General features: G+C 37.1%; 1 protein-coding gene across 2 annotated transcripts in view; it reads left to right on the forward strand.

Annotated features, from left to right (window-relative positions):
- LOC150097556 (NAD-dependent protein lipoamidase sirtuin-4, mitochondrial-like) overlaps positions 1-15,146 on the forward strand; it is a 56,886-nt gene that overhangs the window by 9,682 nt on the left and 32,058 nt on the right. The gene's annotated exons all lie outside the window — the stretch shown is intronic.

Consider the following 15,146-nt stretch of genomic DNA (forward strand, 5'->3'; position numbering starts at 1 on the left):
TAGTTCATCCTTAGCTTTTGGACATTAGTGTAGATTGGCAGTATGGACAAAGAATAATGACTGCCTTTTTGCTGTGCCAAAGCGCTTAGTCATGCATTTTGTGATGATCCGAATTTCCGTGCACAGTTCACATAGGATTTATATATTCTACAAAGAATTAGTACAGGATAAATAATTAACAACTATTAGAACATGCAATTATTTATTAATTATGGAATATACATTAGTAAGTGATTGATTTACTATTTGTCTGATGAGCAAATTTGGCTCAGGGAATGGCAGACTATGTTAAATCCTGTTGTTTATTATTTTAACGGTATAATAGAACACAGAAACTAAGTAAATAATTAATTTATTAACTTGATGCTGATATTTCGCTAGTATTATAACCAGCATCTTCAGAGCACAAAAACACTTTGTCACAATACGCGAGACTAAAACAACATGGTGTACTTAAACAAAATTGTAGCAGCAACACAAAGACTAGAGTCCTGATTTTGGCATCCTCTATCTGAAAAAAAAAAAAAAAAAAAAAAAAAAAAAAAAAAAAAAGATATCATATATTACTAGAGTCCTAGAAAAGTGCTAGTTTTTTCTTAATATGACTGTCTCCCAGATCTTCGGCAAGTTAATACAGCCATATTTGTTGAGATTTGTTGAAAAAAAAAAAAAAGATATCATATATTACTAGTCCTAGAAAAGTGCTAGTTTTTTCTTAATATGACTGTCTCCCAGATCTTCGGCAAGTTAATACAGCCATATTTGTTGAGATTTGTTGAAAAAAAAAAAAAATATCATATATTACTAGAGTCCTAGAAAAGTGCTAGTTTTTTCTTAATATGACTGTCTCCCAGATCTTCGGCAAGTTAATACAGCCATATTTGTTGAGATTTGGAGTGTGTTTTAGGGCTTCTGTCGCCTCTAAGAACAATCTCTCTGATTTATACGGGTTTCTGTGTAGTACTTTTGTGTTTTTCCAGTTGATCCTGTGTGCAGGAGTATCCAGAGCATGGTCTGCTGGGCCCGACTTCCCATAATGATAATTCCGGACGTATCGTTTATGTTCGCTGATGCGGATATTCACAGTTCTTCCTGTTTGACCGTAGTAGGCTTGATCAAGCCTACTACGGTCAAACAGGAAGGTGATTTTTTATGGCGCAAAGACATCAAGGATCATATTGCGCCGGAACACAGGTCACAGCAGCACATATGATGATTGATTAGTAGGACAATCACAAACATCCATACCCTTGGCAGGATTTGAACTTGCAGCTTCTTGGCTAGAAAGCAGATATGCTAACCACTTGGCCAACCAGGCTGGCAGAAATAAGGAGATTCTGGTTTCATTGTATAAGGTCTAGATTAGGCTACATATGGACCACTGTGCACAGATTTGTTCATCTGGTTTTCAGAAGGACAAAGAGATTTTGAAAGGGTCCAGAAGCGATTGACTAAGGTAGTTTCTGATCTCTGGAATGTTGAATATGAAGAAAGGTTGAGAAGATGCAATTTACAGAGTCTAGTGGATAGGAGGAAGAGGGGTGATATGAACAATGTACAAATTGGTAAGTGGTTGCTATAGGATTAACGTTGAAGAGGTTTTTCATAAAACTGTGGAAGATCAGGAGAGAACAAGAGGCCATCCCTGGAATCTGTATAAGGAGGGAGTGAGAAGCAAGTTTTTTGCATGGAGAGTTGTGAATGATTGAAATGCATTGCCTGAGAGCATGGTGTCTGGTCTGCAGAGAATTTGAATGTGTTTAAGGCAAGGTTATGATGAGTTATGACAAAGGGACTGCCTATATGTCTGTCTTTGACTCCATGGGTGTCTTAGGATAACAATAATAATAAAATCAGTTTAAATAGTCATGAATGTTGCTAATTTTGTGTTTTGGCTGATTTCTCTATTATTTCTTTTCTTAAATTTATTCAGTTGGCTCACCATATATTAGCTTTGTTCATTCTATTTTATATTTACAAATTTACTTTGCCATTTTAACTAAAAATTATGCCCCAGTAATCAAAAGCTTTACTTGTTCTCCATGGGTTCTCTGTGATATTTTCCATGTTTCTGTCAATTTTCATAGTTTTGTCTATTGTTTTTCATTCCAAATTTGTTAAATAGTTTTTCAGTTTTATTAGTCTTTCAGAGCTGTACTGTATTTATCTAGATGTAAAAATCATCTGCATAAAGTAAAGAGTTGAACACTTCCAATTTTGATGTCAGGTTTAATGCTACATTCCCTTAATGTAATCCATATAGATGAATAACAATGGATATATAGTATGCACCATTATCTTATAATACCTGATTTTACATCAAACCATCTCCTGGACCTCCTCCAGTTTTAGCTGCTGGTTTACACCTTATGCATAAGTATATATTACTTTGCATAATGTACCATTTATACAATATAATTTCAAAATTTTGAATATCTTTTCTCTTAGAACTTTAACACGACTTTTATGATCTACAAAACTTAAATTACAGAAAATACAGATCCTACTTGTTCATCCCCAAGTTTGTTCTACAGATTTTCATAGTATCTTCTGAAGTATGCTTCCATAAATCTCAATAAGGAAATTGTTCTCGAATTCTCTCATTCCAAAGATAACTCGAATCCAGTTACCAGTATTTGACATGCTGATTAGGTGCTATGAATTATGCAGTGTGACTGCTGCTGTATACCTCCATATTTGAGCATTTCTGGTTAAATATCATTTACTCTAGCTGCTTTTCCATATTTCAGTGGCTTATGATGCTTTTTTGTACCTGTATGACATGCACTCCTGATTACATTCCTCTTGAATATTTTTTACCACCTTTCTGACACTGCTCACTTTCAACAGTAATTATTCCAGACATCCAGAATATCATCTCTGATATCCTTTTCAGCATTTCTATGATTTTTTTAAGAGCCTCCAGAACATTTTATCACCTTCATTATATTTGTTTTTTATATTTTATATCAGCAGGAGTTCTTGAAAATGAAAAACGACCTTCATCTCCTTCAAGAGGAATTGGAAGTACTCAGTAAGGAGGTTCAGGATATTAAGACTGAGCCAAATGTGTTGAATAGAGAAATTAGGACTATGGAGATTACTTTAGCTGAAGCACAAGAGGTCTAGAAGAAATGAGATGTTGTGAAAGAGAGAGAGTAAGTAAAAGAGTGGTGAGGGAAAGTAATGAAACTGGGAGAGTCATGCTGAATAGTGTAGAAAATGAGGCCTTGAGTGATACTTGTTTGGATTTGAATGAAGTTATGAGTGGTAATGATTAAGGGTATGGAGAGCAGTATGCCTGAGGAGTGCTTGTCTGGCAGAACAATAGAGAGAGTGACTTTAGCAATAAAGAGAGGGCATGATGCAGAAAAGATGATAGTTATGGTGGGTACAAATGACCTGAGTGGTGGTATTAATCGAGTAGCAAAAGATTTAAGAACATTGTTAGATATCGTGAAGAAGAAAAGTATCAAAGGGAGGATAGTGTGTGTGCTGCCTCATTTTGACAATTATGAGTTGAGTAGACGAGCAATGATAATGAATGATATGTTTGCAAGAATGTGCAAAAAAAGAGGTCTGGAATTTGTTGATGTCTGGAGTGTGTTTGAAGGCAAAAGACAGTTGTATGCAAGAGATGGGTTGCATCTGAACATGGAAGGTCATAAGCATTTGAAGAAGTTACTGTTTTCTGAACAAGTTAAGTAATTGGGCAGGGAAACTAAAATTGAAAGGTTGAGTGTAAGAGGGAGAACCTATGCAGTGAATGTATATTTATTGATCTTTTTTGCAGAATAATTTGAAGAATAGAGTGGATAAAAACTATTAGTAGAATATTTATATATTCTATATTTATTTATTTATATACATTCTACTAATCTACTAATTAGAATAATTAGTAGAATGTATATCAGTTCTAAAGCTGGTACAAGAACTGAAGGGAATCTGCAATTTTTGTATACTAATGCAAGAAGCATTTGAAATAAGAGGGAAGAATTTTTGGCATTAGTCAGTGCAATCTCACCAAAAGTTCTAGGTATTAGTGAAACTTGGCTGTCAGCAGATGTGGTTACTGGAATTGAATATGATGGGTTTAGTATTTTTAGGGAGGATAGAGAAGATAAAACAGGGGGAGGAGTACTGTTGTTGATGCTGATAGCTGATGAGTTGCAGCCAAAGAAAGTAGTATATCAAGAGGATAGACATGTGAATGATAGTTCATTTGAGGCAGTCTGGTGTGAAATAGTGACCAATGCAACCAAATATACAGTTGGTTGCTGCTATAGGCCAGGGGGTAATATTGAATTCATGCACCAGCAAATTAATGCAATGAGTGCAGGGTTAGTGATTATTATGGAAGATTTTAATTGTGATATCGATTGGAAGGAGGAAATAACTTGGGAGGTTGCAAAATTTGTGGATTTCTCTCTTAAGAAGGGGTATACATGGAACTACAGGTTAGATAATTATAACAAGCTTCGGAGTGAGCTTACAGCCATCCCATGGCAGAACATATTGCAGGGGAAAGATGTTAGCAGTGCATGGGATATAATGAGTGGGTATCTGAGGAAGGCAATATCAGAATGTATTCCCATGGTCAGGAAGACAAACAAGGTAGATGTTAGATGGATGAGTAGTAGTATCAGGCTTGATCTGCAAAAAAAAAAAAAAAAAAAAATGTTATGGAGAATTTACAAGGAGAAAAGTGATCAGTACACCCATGAGCAGTACAGGGCTCAAGCTATGAAGGTTACCAGCATAGTAAGAAAAGCTAAATCAGATTATGAGAAAACTTTGGCCAAGGTGATCAAGGGTAATCCCAAAGAGTTCTTCCGCTATGTGGCAAGTAAAAGGAAGAATGACTTTTTGAAGGATAACTTTAGTGGGTGATGATGGTATTGAGGTGACCAATTCAGATGTAATAGTAGAGTTACTTAGTGATCACTTTTCAAAAGTATTATCCAAGTGAGGATATCTCTGTACCTGTAGCAATAAATCAGAGGTACTTAATATATTGCAGAATTTAAATGCAAACTGCTGTAGGTTTAGATGGAATATCAGCTCAGGTGTTGCATGAATGTGCAAAGGAATTGTCATTGCCTCTTACTTGGTTATTTAACTTAAATTTGAACTCTGGTATGGTCCCTAGGGAGTGGAAGAAAGGCAAAGTGGTTCCTTTGTATAAAGGTGGCTCTAAGACCGGTAGTTAATTACAGACCAATCACCATCTCGGGAGCGGTGGTAAAAGTATTGGAAAAGTTGGTTAAGAACAGAATTCAAGAAAGAATGGGTGGATCAGAATATGATACTTTATAGGGGCCAACATGGTTTTGTTAAAGGTCAATCCTACCTTAGCAATTTATTAACTTTTCATAATAGAATGACATCTGAGTTGGACAAGGGGAATGGCTGCACAGTGATACTTCTGGATTTTGCTAAGGCTTTTGACAGGATACCCCATTGAATACTATTGTGCAAATTAGAGCAGATGGAGATGGATACTAAACTGGTGATATGGTTAAGAGAATGGCTCATGGAGAGATACCAGAAAGTAGTGTATGGAGGAGCAGAGTCCAGGATGAGGCAGGTGACCAGTGGTGTGCCTCAGGGCTCTGTGCTTGGGCTGTTATTGTTTAATTTGTACATAAATGATATAGGAAATAGCTTGAAGGGAGATATTCAGTTGTTTGCTGATGATGCAAAGTTGGGTAGTGCAATAAAAAATCAAGCTAATGTTGAGAGTTTGCAGGATGATTTCAATAAGCTGGCAAAATGGGCAAAAGGTAATGGATGTCAGTTCAATGTAGGAAAGTGTAAAGTTATGCATTTTGGGATTAAAAGATTACCAGCTGTGTACCACATTGATGGAACGGTAATCCAAGAGATTGATGAAGCTAGGGACTTCGGGGTGTTGGTGGATAGGGAGATGAAGTTCAGAGGGCACATTGCTAAGGTGTCCAAGATTGCATATAGGATTACTTGGTTATCGAAGAACTCACTAACATCCATAGATAAAGAGGTTATTATTCCCCTTTATAAGGCATTGATACTTCCACATTTGGATTACTGTGCTCAAGTCTGGTCACCTGGATTCCTTGCAGATGAGGAGGTTGTGGAGAGAGTTCAGAGGAGAGTGACTACGTAGGTGAGTGATGTAAAATAAAAAATGCTCCCTACATTGATAGATTGCAGAGGTTGGTTGATAGGCAGAGAAGAGGGGATTATGATAGAAACATTTAAATTACTAAAAGGTTTTTATAAGATTGATGCAGGGGAAATATTTCAGCTGCGTGATAGTGATGGAAGAACAAGAGGTCATCCCTGGAAATTAAGGAAAAGTGTGGTTAACAAGGGTATGAGAACTAGATTTTTTGCTTGGAGGGTGGTGAATGAGTGGAATGCATTGCCTGACTTAGTTGCGAGTTCTTCGTCTGTAAATGAATTCAAGAAGAGATATGATAGATATTGATAGTTTGGGTCTCCTGCGATGAGTCTGCTGACTCCATGGAGATACCCATAATAATAATAATATTTTTTATCAAAGTAAGAACATAGAAATTTACACCTACAGGAAAATGTAAGACAGTTAGGCTGTCTTAATCTCAGGTACCTGCCAATTTGCTGGCATAATTGCAGAGTGGTTAGCATATCCCTTCTCTAGCATGTTGCAGGTTTGAATCCTGACATGGATGTTCATGATTGTCTTCAAGTGGGAGATGAATTTCATTACATGGTGTGAGACTACCTCCCCACTTATTAAGTGCCTGAGGTTGCTTGAAAAATTTCATGTTTGATTTCTGGAATAGGATTTCCGGACTACATAAAAAATGAATAAAATACAAAGAAATTATAAAATTAAAAAAAAACTGGGGGAGGATGAACCCTTAGCCTGCTCACAGTGCTAATGTATTATAGGCTTACAACCTTTCATGAGTGGGCATCACATAAAAAATAAAAGAAACAAAAATAAATAAAAAACTTGTTAGGACCTTTCATTATGATTATATTCTTTTTAGGACTATCTATCTAACAGAAAAGCTTAGGTGTTGATGGTTATTCATGACTTATTTTTCACGGTATTAACAACACCACACACACACTTTTATCACAAAGATGTTTTATTAACGCTTATATTTCGCTGATTTTCAACTCAGCATCATCAGAGCAGAACACACTTGTAAACGCGACAGTGAGTGAGTGAAACAATATAATTGTAAAAGACAAAAGATCTAAAGTCCTATTTTTTTTTTTTATGGCACCCTCTAACGAAAGAAGAAGAAAAAAAAAAAAAACAGCAGCTATCCAGGAGTTTTTCTTAGGATAACTATCTCCCAAATTTTTGGCAAATTAATGCAACCATATTTGTTAAGGTTGGGAGAATTCTTCAACGCCATTGCTGACTCAAAAAATAATCTTTCAGATTTATAACGACTCCTAAATAGCACATTCGTTTTCCTCAATCTAATCCTGTGTGAAGGAGTGTCCAAAGCGTGGTCTGCCAGTCCCGACTTGCCATAGTAATAGTAGCGAATGTATCTTTCATTTTCTTCCAGGCGGATGTTCACTGATCTTCCTGTTTGCCCATAATAGACCAAGTCACAAGGCACTTCATACACTCCTGGTGTGCTAAAGGGTGAAGTTTATCCTTAGGCAAGCAGATCAGAGTTGCCAGCTTGACATGAGGTTTGAAAGTGGTGCGAAGGCCATGTTTCAACAATACTTTGGCTATCTTTTCCGATGTACCTCTGATATAGGGAATAGAAATGGTCATGTTGTATTCTTGTGTATTGGGGAGGGCAGAGTAATGGGCCTATGTAGTATTTTATCTATTTTGTAGGGATTGTAGCCGTTGGCTAAGAACATATTGCGCAGGTATTGGAGTTCAGTGGTCAGAGCTGTATCGTTAGAACGAATGGCTTTGGCTTTAGAAGAGTATAACAGAAAAATGCAAGATCTCATATGTGACAGAGACCCCCCTACGATGTCTCAAAAGAAAAAAAATCTGAAAATACTGAAAAAAGTGACATCATGACCCAAAGAAATCATCAGGAAAATAAAACCAATTCATGTTAAACAACCCCGTATTTATGGATTACCAAAAATCCACAAAACTAATATTCCCCTACACCGCATAGTTGATAACATAGATAGTCCCACATATAAACTGGCCAGGCATTTAGCCAAGTTGCTTACCACCCTTACTGGCAACTCTTCTACTTTTGTAAAAAAATTCAATCCATTTCAAAACACTGGTTAAAAATTTAATACTAAAAGATTCAGACATAATGGTTAGTTTCGATGTCACCTCCTTATTTACCAATGTACCACTTATAGACAAACTTGATTTAATCAAGTCTAAATTTCCCCCAGATATTTTTGAAGTATTTCAATTTACCATGAATGCAGGTTACTTTACATGGGGAGGAAAATTCTACAAACAGATTAATGGTACTGCTATGGGTTCCCCCCTCTCTCCCCCATTAGCAAATTTTTACATGGAACACTTTGAAAACAAAGTACTTACCACAGCTACATACAAGCCACAAGTGTGGTTACGCTATGTAGGATGTGTTTGCCATCTGTCCCCATGGACAAGATACTTTGGATGCTTTTGTCACCTACCTAAACAAGCCAACACCCCAAAATTCACTTCACAGTAGAAAAAGAATCAAATAACTGTTTACCATTTCTTGACACATTAGTCACCCGCCTTTCAGATGGATCACTATCTTTTTCTATTTACAGAAAGCCTATACACACACACAGGAAGATACCTACATAAACAATCACATCATCATCCAGTCCAACAGTACGGCATTTTAAAAATACTTACACACAGAGCCAGAGCCATTTGTTCTAACAACTGAACTCCAATACCTGCGCCATACGTTCTTAGCCAATGGCTACAATCCCTACAAAATAGATAAAATATTACATAGGCCCATTACTCTGCCCTCCCCCTTAATACACAAGAATACAACATGACCATTTCTATTCCCTATATCAGAGGTACATCAGAAAAGATAGCCAAAGTATTGTTGAAACATGGCCTTCACACCACTTTCAAACCTCATGTCAAGCTGGCAACTCTGATCCGCTCGCCTAAGGATAAACTTCACCCTTTAGCACACTCAGGAGTGTATGAAGTGCCTTGTGACTTGGCCTGTTATGGGCAAACAGGAAGATCAGTGAACATCCGCCTGGAAGAACATGAAAGATACATTCGCTACTATTACTATGGCAAGTCGGGACTGGCAGACCACGCTTTGGACACTCCTTCACACAGAATTAGATGGAGGAAAACGAATGTGCTATTTAGAAGTCGTTATAGATCTGAAAGATTATTTTTTGAGTCAGCAATGGCTTTGAAGAATTCTCCCAACCTTAACAAATATGGTTGCTTTAATTTGCCAAAAATTTGGGAGACGGTTATCCTAAGAAAAACTCCTGGATAGCTGCTTTTTTTTTTTTTTTTTTTTTTTTTTTTCCCCGTTAGAGGGCGCCAAAAAATAGGACTTTAGATCTTTTGTCTTTTACAATTATATTGTTTCACTCACTCACTGTCGTGTTTACAAGTGTGTTGTGCTCTGATGATGCCGAGTTGAAAATCAGCGAAATATAAGTGTTAATAAAACATCTGATACAAGTGTGTATGGTGTTGTTAATTCAGGACTATCTCTTTACTTTCTTGGTTTGCCATGAACTTTGGATTTTTCTATCTCTACAAACAACTTCATAACCTGCTTCCTTGCTGAATCTCAATATATTTTTCAGATTTTGCCATTGATTTGCCAAAGTTTGGTTCTTGTTTTCAAACTCACTTTGAAAAAAAAAGCATTTCGATCTACATTTATTCTTTTCAATATGATATTTATTTTAATCTGACTCAAAACTAAATTGATTGCTTCCAACATTTATGTAGCCTGTATAATGTTGTAACTTGAACTAACACCAAGATATCTATCAATAATAGTCTAGTCAATAACTTTTTTTTTTATTTCTTGTATATTCTCTCCATGTGAATTTATGCATATCATTATGTTGGAACATGATAGTATTAGTAATGCCTAGTCAGTCTTCTGATTAGAAATCCATCTTTGCTCTTTTTTTCCAAAATTTCCCCAAATATTTTTATGTTTAATATTCATTTCCTATTCTGATATTTAGATCTTCAACAAGAACCAGCTTTTTTTTTTTTTCATTATGTCACCTGATTTCTCTGACTCAAAAAATTCCTCTACTTCTTAGTAGAATGGTTGTATAGAGGTCTCCTCTCCATTATCTGATTTTCACCCTTAAGCAACTCCATAGATAAGTATACATATCAGATGCTCTACAAATTTTTAATATAATCTGTTATCCTTATATCTGGATTTGGGCATATGGATTTGAACTTGGAAAGTGTTGCAAAAGGAGATGATTTATCTGGTGGCCACAATTGTGTGTATTCAGTTGAAAGCAGGATGTTTGGAGAGAGAAGAATTGCTGAGAAAGAAGATCGAAGGCATGAAGACTGAGTTGAAGAGAGTGAATGAAGAGCAGGCTGGAGAGAGAGAGAGAGAGAGAGAGAGGTTGAGAAGAACAAGAGTAGGTGGGAGAGAGGAAGGTAAGAGAATGAGAGAGATGGGAAGAGAAGAAATTTGAAAGAATGTGGAAGCAAGGGATAGAGAGAGATGAGAGAAGGGGGGGGGGGTTGAAAGCAGAAAGATGCCAGTGAGAGAAGGATAATGAATAAGCAACCACCTAGAGTATGTTCTAACAGGAATAGTATCTGTTTGGAGTATCATGTATGGAAATTCTATGAATCAGGATGTGCAGAGTAGAAGTGTTTGCAGGGCAGAAAATAGAGAATGTGGCAATTGCAATGAAGAGGGGTGAAAACGTAGAGGAGATGATAGTAATGGTTGGTATGAATGATCTGAGAGATAGTGTGAATCATGTGGCACAAGATTTCAGATTGATGTTAAGGAATAATTCAGCAGAAATGTGCCTTCTAAGGAAAGATAGCGAGCTTCTTGTTCTGTTATGATAATGCAAAGTGGAAGAGAAAGGCAGTGATAGTGAATGAGATGAAAGCAAGATTGTGTAGGAAGTGAGGTCTGGAATTTGTTGATACTTGGAGTACATTTGAGGATAAAGAAGTCAGCTGCTTGCAAGAGATGCATTTAAATGCAGAGGGACACAGATATTTGGAGCGACTATTGTTTTCTGGGCAAGTGAGTGTGTCAGGGTGGAGAAACTAGAATTGCAAGGGTCGAACATAGCAGGAATGGCCTTCTGGGGATGGTGACTTGAGCACTGAGAGGATGAACACTATACTGCAGAGCCAGGTGGAGTATGAGGTGAATAATAGTTATAAGGATACTAGCAGTGTACTGGTTTTTCTGTATACAAATGCTAGAAGCAATAGGAATAAAGGGAATGAGTCTGTGGCATTGATTGACTCAGTCTCTCCAAAGATTGTTGGTATCAGTGCAACTTGGTTAACTGAGGAGAATGTTCTAACAGGATAGAAGTTGAAGGATATAGCATATTTTGGTAAGATAGGGAAGGTAAAGATGGTGGTGGTGGTGGAGTGTCATTCATGATGAATGAATTGTGTGTTCTCTTAGGGTGGAGAATCACAATGGAAATAACACTAATGGTTTTGAGAGTATATGTGAGATGAATGTTTATAAGACAAGATATTATTATTATTCTAGTAGCAAGGCTTATACATTGGTCATACATAACTGGTAATTAGCTCACGGAATTAACAACGCATATAAAGGATATTAATTAAAGGCAACCTTTAATGAATAACTTCAATATTTCGGCAACGTCACGTTGCCATCTTCAGGAACATAAAAATATGGTATGTGCATGTAGGTACTAACAAAAGCAAATGAGGAAGAAGGCAAGAAACTAATATTGTTCCTAAAGTCCTAATGGTGCCCTCTGGTGGGCTAATTGGGTTGTCTTGGCCGTTGGGCTGAAGTTCTCATAATGTAAGTCTCCCAAATTTGGGGTAGTTTCATGCACCAAAATTTGTTGAGGTTTGGAACGTTTTTTAGAGCTGCTGATGATTCCTTGAATAATCTTTCGTACTTGAACTTACTGTGGTGTATTATTTTAGTTTTCTTCCAATGAATTCTATGGTGGGTATCTGAGTCATGGTCTGCCAGTCCAGAATGGCTGTACTGGTGAAACCAGATGTAGTCTTTGTGTTCTGAAATCCTGATATTTGCTGTCCTGCCTGTTTGGCCAAAGTAGGACAATTTGCAGCTGCAAGGGACCTTGGATACACTAGGTAGGGGAAGTGGTTGGTCTTTGGTAGAGCGGATAAGGGATGCCAACTTTTTATATGGTCTATAACAAGAAGTCAGGTCATATTTTTTGAGGATATTGGTTATTTTCTCAGAGATGCCCCAGATATAGGGGATGGTGATAGATTTATTGTAATCTTTATTGGGGAGTGGGGTTGTGGTTTATTGGTCTTAGTATTTTATTATTATTGCTTAGCACCTCCAGGGAGTCCAAGAACTCATCGAGGGAGGGCACCTACTCCCAACTCTCCGTTTCCACCACTCAACTACATTCATCATCTACATCAACACCATATATCGCTGACCACCACTACTAGTATTTTTCACAGACAATCACTGGGATGTTGTAAACCAGGGAATGTAGATGGTGATGAGCAGGAAATGTTTAGGAAAATTAGTTTGGCAGGTGCAAAGTGAGCAATCATTATGGGAGATTTCAACCATAGCAACATAAACTGGCCAGAAGAGGCAGCATTCACAACCAAAGGAACTGAATTTTTGGATTTCTTGAGGGACAGCTATGTTAAGCAGCATGTGGTGGAGGGAACATGAGGATCCAGAGTTTTGGATTTGGTCATAGCATCAAAGGATCTGATTGTGACTGAGATGTTATACTCGCCCCTGGTTGGTGAGAGTGACCATATATTCCTGACTTGGAGGATGAATAGGCATGTAGTGGTATCAAGGCAAAAAGGAATTTATGTGGAATTAGGAGGCAGGCAACTATCATAGACTTAGAAATCAGCTTGCAGCCAAATAATGGATGAAATAATTTGAAGGAGGAGAGGAAAGTACTGCATGAAAGATATCTAAAAATTTGTTGACAACAATGGCAGATTGCATACCTCCAGTGAAGAAGATGAAGTGATTTGGAGTGAAATGGATGACAAGATAAAATTAAAAAAAAATTGCAGATAAAAAAGAGATTACGGAAGACATGAAGAGAGAGAGAGAGGTGGAGAGCAGTTGCATGAAGAATATAAGGATCAGGCTAGAAAAGCAATTAGTATTGTAAGGCGAGAAAAATTCCAAGGAGTTTTTTGCTTTGTGGCAAAGTAGGAGGTAAAATGATTGTGGACAGATTACCTTGTTAGATGGAGATAAGACTTGGGCGACCAATGCAGATGACATAGTTGTTAAATAATCACTTTATTAGTGTTCCATCGTGGTACAGCCGGCTTTATTAGAAAGATAAGGAGTGGTGAAATGCTAGAAATTAAAGAAGAGGATGTATTCTGAGTAGTAAGCATGTTAAGTGCATTAAGACAGAGGAACCAGATGGAATTTCACCTTGTGTTTTAAGAATGTGCATTAATCATGCCATTAACTTGACTTTTTAATGATAATCTTGCAATTGGACAGGAGAGTGGAAGGAGGGTAAGATAGTGCCATTGCATAAAGGTGGTAGTAGAATGGAGGTATCAAACTATAGGCCTGTTTGTATTTCTTCTGTAATTGTTAAGATATTGGTAAGAACTTGTATACAGAATTATGCAGGCCAACATTATAGTAATATGGTTAGCTTTTACAATAGAGTAACAAGAGCAGTAGATGGGGTGGGGGGGATAAGGCATGTGGTACTGTTTTTTTTTTGCAAAGGTATTTGAGAGGGTACCACATGACAAGCTGGTTTTTAGGTTGCAACGTGTGTGTGTGTGTTAGGATATCATGTTAATGGATTGGAAACTGGCTTTCTGATAGATATCAGAGTTGTATATGCAGGAACAGTATCAAGGAGTAGAAAGGTTGCAAGTGGAGTTCTACAGAGTTCAGTACTGGGACAATTACTGTTCAATCTTTATGTTAATGTCTTTGTCACAGGACTACAGGGTGATATTCAGTTGTTTGTAGACGATGTGAAGCTTGGGAAGGTTATTAGTAATAGTGCCGATGTTTTGGTTCAAGAGGATTTGAATAAACTGAAAAAGTGGGAAAATGAATGAGGACGTCGATTTAATGCAACTAAATGTGAGGTTTTGAAATTTGGTATCTACAGTGATTGTAGATAAAAAATTTGAAGTTCAGAGCACATGTTGCAAAGGTTGTGAAGACATATTGGAGAATTGCTACAATATTGAGGAGGATATCAATTATGAGAGATAAAAGGGTGGGTGATCCCATTGTATAAAGCTTTGATTAGACCACATCTGGATTTCTGTGCTCAGATCTGGTTACTGGGATTTGAAGGAGATGAAGCAACCTTGGAGAGGGTTCAGAGATGGATAAAAAAATTATATCAGGACTGTACAATGTTGATTATGAGGATAGAGTGAGGGCATGCAGACTGCAGAGTTTGGTGGGTAGAAGACTAAAGGGGGAAGAGACTGTATGCCCACAGATGCGTGACCCTTCAACACTTCTGCGCATATCAAAAGAAGGAGAATCCATTCTGATAATATGGTAATCAATCCATCTTGTGGGATGAGTTGTTTTTTATTACATGTTGGAAAAGTAACTTTTCTTTTATGAGCATTGTAGTTTTAAAAGTGGTAACTATTTTGCTTGTATAACAGTTGGAAAATTTTACATATAAAGCACATGATTTCGCGTGTTAGTACGTTCTATATTTCTTTCTCCCCTTCAGCATGAATTGACTCTTGGCACGTTGCCAGACTAGGATCTTGTATCTGTGGTCGGGCAGTATTATTGAGACATATAAGTTGTTGAAAGGTTATTATTGGGACCTGGAAGCTCCTACAACTGAGCAAGCCAAGGTAGCTTTGACTAGACGAGCAAGCATTGGCCTTTGATATACAATGCAAAGCTCAATTATTGCCATTCAAGCTTAAGATGTCTTCTGTCTACAAAAATAAAAGCCTAAATGGAATGCTTATAAATGCA

This window comes from Typopeltis vanoorti, chromosome 17, assembly GCF_054136105.1.
Source record: "Typopeltis vanoorti isolate ZY-2024b chromosome 17, IOZ_Tvanoo_1.0, whole genome shotgun sequence".
Lineage (NCBI taxonomy): Eukaryota > Metazoa > Arthropoda > Arachnida > Uropygi > Thelyphonidae > Typopeltis > Typopeltis vanoorti.